General features: G+C 62.5%; 1 pseudogene; it reads right to left on the bottom strand.

Annotated features, from left to right (window-relative positions):
* Positions 1–5000, bottom strand: part of LOC126475617 (large subunit ribosomal RNA) — a 7985-nt pseudogene that overhangs the window by 2370 nt on the left and 615 nt on the right.

Genomic DNA, 5000 nt, shown 5'->3' with positions numbered 1-5000 from the left:
ACGATTTGAGGAGGTGGCCCTCCCACATTAGGTGGCGCTCCAGCACCTCGATCTCACGCTGCACCTCATCCATGCCTGCACCGTCGCAGGCTGGCCCTATCTTCTTCAGCGCCAGGAGACGGGACCGACGGAGGGTCGGACCCATCCATCGGCAAGATGGAATGCCGAGGCCCCTCTGGGCAACAGGAGCGTGGAAGTATCCCAGGGGGGTGTCCGCCGGAAGGCGGAACCATCTCCTGACGGCGGCCCGGATGGTGACGTCGGCCGACTTCAATGCACCCACCCGGGTGCGGCTGAGGGCCAGCCCGTGGTACAGGCCAGGGAGAAGTACGTTGGTGAGAGCGTGGAGGCGCTGTTGCGGCTTCAGCGGAGCTCGGGAGATGACGTCAAGCTGCTCCACCAGGTGGCGACGTGGATTGAAGACACAGCGACCCGCCGTGGAAAATTGCAGCCCCAGGTACCGGAAGGTTTCACCCACACGCAGGGCAGGCATGGTGGTATTGCCTGCTGTGAAGGTGACATTGCTGTCCACCTTCACCTTCTTCTCGCGCCCTGACGCGACTAAGGCGAGGGTGAAACACTTCCGGGCGTTGATCTGCAGCCCCAGGTGGGCGAGGGCTGCGGTAGCTGCGTCGATGAGGGACTGCAAGCCCCTCGGGGTCGCTGCAAACAGCAAGACGTCATCTGCAAAGGCCGCAGCGTTGACTCTGCGACCGAGGATCCGAGCTCCGATGTGGGAGGGCAGTTGGCCTAAAACGTAGTCCACCGCAAAGTTGAACAGGAGGGGGGAGAGGGGATCGCCCTGGCGAACGCCCCGTGCTGGCTGCACAGACACGCCCACGCCGGCGCCGTCCGCTATCACTGTCGTGCTGCCCTCGTAGCACCGCTCGACATACTCGACAAAACAATCCGGCAGGCCATGCGCCTTCAGCACGGGGCGAAGGGCAGCATGATCTACCGAATCGAGTGCCTTAGATACGTCGATCGATGCCACAAAGACAGAGCGGCAGGAGCGAACTGCGTCGGTGAGAGCAGTGTCCAAGATGAAGGTATTTTCCAACATCCCATCCCGAGGGATGAATGCCCGCTGACGTTCGTCCACAGCACATGCGCGCATCAGGCGTGACGCGAGAACCTTGTGAAAGGTCCGCGCCAACACCGAGCAGACCGTAATGGGGCGAAAGTCAGCGGGGGATGTTGGTGCAGCCGTCTTCGGGAGAAGGGACGTTCGCGCGCGAAGCAGGCGTTCCGGAAGGGCGCGGGCCAGAAGGAAGAGATTCATCACTTTCACCAGGACTTCGTGCGGCAGGCGCCGCAACTCCGCTGGGGTAAGGCCGTCCGGCCCGACTGCCGCTGATCCCCTGGGCGGCAACGCGGCGGCGACCTCCTCATGTGTGACCGGCCCCCATAGGCACTCGGGAGCGACAGGCTCCGAGTGCGGGAGGAGGCGGTCACGAATGAAGCCCGCGGTGGAGATGGGCTTCTTGGTGAAGAGGTCCGCCCAGAAGTCCAGCAGACCAGGGATGGCAGGTGGCGGCTGGAGCAGGGTGCCATCCAAGAGGCCGCGCACGCAACGTGCACGCGACCGTCGGAAGGCATCCTGCGTTCTCGCGTACTCCCAGCGGCGCCGCTTGCGCTTCTGCGTCGGCGGCGCGGCAGGCGGCCGCTTCGATGGTTGGCGCGGCCGCTGTGTCCTGGTGATCGATCTCTCCCCTCTGGACCCGACCGACGCAAGGGCATCCGGGAGCATGCCCAGGATGACATCGGGCGGCGTGCCCCGCCCCAGACCTATGACACGATCCAGGGCAGAGAAACGCTGGGCGGAAGCGGGTAGCCCCGCCAGATGCTCCCAGATGGCGGCGTCAGTCGGCCCCTCCGGCGGCGGCCCGGTGGTGTCGGCCGCGAAGTCCTCGGCTGCGTCGACGGGCGGCGCAGCGGCCTCGCCCGCGTCAGGCAGCGGGCTCGCTGCTCCCCGGCGGGACGCCGGCTCTTCCCCCCGACCGATCTCAAGCGCCTCCATGAATTGGCGGACAAGCTGCTTGTGGGCAGCTTGCCGCCGTCGGCACTTGATTGCCTCAAGCGTTCGGTCGGGGAACATCCTGATGAGCTCTTGATTTACAAAGAAGAATCGGGCGTCCCTCTCGAGGAACAGTTCGGCCTCCGCCTTGGCGAGCGACAGGACTTCTTCCTCCGTCCACCTCGCGCGATGCCTCTCCGTGACGATCTCCGCGTTGGCGGCCGCAAGGTGTTGGCGGCGGCGATGGACCCCGAGACCGTTCTTGGTGGTGAAGCTGCGGTGGCACTCACTACAGGCGTATACAGCTGCAAAAGTTACAAGATTTTCGGCACGGCCGGTTGGCCGGCTAGGTGCTGGGGGAGTTGGGGTGGCACCTTCAGCGGAAGGGCCACCACTTTTTCTCTGAATACTGCCCCCAACTAAAAAAAGGGATAGTGCGAGGGGGGGCTGGTAACCCCCCCAAGCCCCTGGTGCGGTCTTCCACTCTGCGAAAATCAGCGGGCCCACGAGAAGGGGAGAAGACCGCAGGAGAGGAGAGGCTAAGAGGGCTAGGCCCATGTATTGCGCATCACTCTCCCTGTAACCATAACCCAAGGAAGGCACCTCGCAGCAGCAGCACGACTACATCAAGACCGCACTTCGAAAAGCCAAGTCCGGATGCAGCCACACCGCCGCCACTTGGCCACCTTAAGAGAGTCATAGTTACTCCCGCCTCCTTAAGAGAGTCATAGTTACTCCCGCCGTTTACCCGCGCTTGCTTGAATTTCTTCACGTTGACATTCAGAGCACTGGGCAGAAATCACATTGCGTCAACACCCGCTAGGGCCATCGCAATGCTTTGTTTTAATTAGACAGTCGGATTCCCCCAGTCCGTGCCAGTTCTGAGTTGATCGTTGAATGGCGGCCGAAGAGAATCCGCGCACCCGCGCGCCCCTGGAGGAGCACGCTAAGGCGGACGCGGCCTCGCAGCAAGGAAGATCCGTGGGAGGCCAAGGCACGGGACCGAGCTCGGATCCTGCACGCAGGTTGAAGCACCGGGGCGCGAACGCCGCGCAGGCGCGCGCATCCTGCACCGCCGGCCAGCACGAGGCCGACCATCGGCGAGAGCAGACCACGCCCGCGCTAAACGCCCGCACTTACCGGCACCCCTACGGCACTCACCTCGCCCAGGCCCGGCACGTTAGCGCTGACCCACTTCCCGACCAAGCCCGACACGCCCCGATCCTCAGAGCCAATCCTTATCCCGAAGTTACGGATCCAATTTGCCGACTTCCCTTACCTACATTATTCTATCGACTAGAGGCTCTTCACCTTGGAGACCTGCTGCGGATATGGGTACGAACCGGCGCGACACCTCCACGTGGCCCTCTCCCGGATTTTCAAGGTCCGAGGGGAAGATCGGGACACCGCCGCAACTGCGGTGCTCTTCGCGTTCCAAACCCTATCTCCCTGCTAGAGGATTCCAGGGAACTCGAACGCTCATGCAGAAAAGAAAACTCTTCCCCGATCTCCCGACGGCGTCTCCGGGTCCTTTTGGGTTACCCCGACGAGCATCTCTAAAAGAGGGGCCCGACTTGTATCGGTTCCGCTGCCGGGTTCCGGAATAGGAACCGGATTCCCTTTCGCCCAACGGGGGCCAGCACAAAGTGCATCATGCTATGACGGCCCCCATCAACATCGGATTTCTCCTAGGGCTTAGGATCGACTGACTCGTGTGCAACGGCTGTTCACACGAAACCCTTCTCCGCGTCAGCCCTCCAGGGCCTCGCTGGAGTATTTGCTACTACCACCAAGATCTGCACCGACGGCGGCTCCAGGCAGGCTCACGCCCAGACCCTTCTGCGCCCACCGCCGCGACCCTCCTACTCGTCAGGGCTTCGCGGCCGGCCGCAAGGACCGGCCATGACTGCCAGACTGACGGCCGAGTATAGGCACGACGCTTCAGCGCCATCCATTTTCAGGGCTAGTTGCTTCGGCAGGTGAGTTGTTACACACTCCTTAGCGGATTCCGACTTCCATGGCCACCGTCCTGCTGTCTTAAGCAACCAACGCCTTTCATGGTTTCCCATGAGCGTCGATTCGGGCGCCTTAACTCGGCGTTTGGTTCATCCCACAGCGCCAGTTCTGCTTACCAAAAGTGGCCCACTTGGCACTCCGATCCGAGTCGTTTGCTCGCGGCTTCAGCATATCAAGCAAGCCGGAGATCTCACCCATTTAAAGTTTGAGAATAGGTTGAGGTCGTTTCGGCCCCAAGGCCTCTAATCATTCGCTTTACCGGATGAGACTCGTACGAGCACCAGCTATCCTGAGGGAAACTTCGGAGGGAACCAGCTACTAGATGGTTCGATTAGTCTTTCGCCCCTATACCCAGCTCCGACGATCGATTTGCACGTCAGAATCGCTACGGACCTCCATCAGGGTTTCCCCTGACTTCGTCCTGGCCAGGCATAGTTCACCATCTTTCGGGTCCCAACGTGTACGCTCTAGGTGCGCCTCACCTCGCAATGAGGACGAGACGCCCCGGGAGTGCGGAGGCCGCCGCCCCGTGAAAGGCGGGGAAGCCCCATCCTCCCTCGGCCCGCGCAACGCGAGACCTTCACTTTCATTACGCCTTTAGGTTTCGTACAGCCCAATGACTCGCGCACATGTTAGACTCCTTGGTCCGTGTTTCAAGACGGGTCGTGAAATTGTCCAAAGCTGAAGCGCCGCTGACGGGAGCGATTATTCCGCCCGAGAGCATCCCGAGCCAACAGCGGCGCGGGTCCGGGGCCGGGCCAGGTAGGTCCGTCATCCGGGAAGAACCGCGCGCGCTTGCCGGGAGCCCGAGCGCCCAAAGGGGCGAATCGACTCCTCCAGATATACCGCCGGGCAGCCAGCCAGGACACCGGGGCTCTGCCCAACAGACGCGAACCGAGGCCCGCGGAAGGACAGGCTGCGCACCCGGGCCGTAGGCCGGCACCCAGCGGGTCGCGACGTCCTACTA

The sequence above is a fragment of the Schistocerca serialis genome, chromosome 4 (genome assembly GCF_023864345.2).
Source record: "Schistocerca serialis cubense isolate TAMUIC-IGC-003099 chromosome 4, iqSchSeri2.2, whole genome shotgun sequence".
NCBI lineage: Eukaryota > Metazoa > Arthropoda > Insecta > Orthoptera > Acrididae > Schistocerca > Schistocerca serialis.
This window is presented reverse-complemented; position numbering and strand designations above follow the sequence as displayed.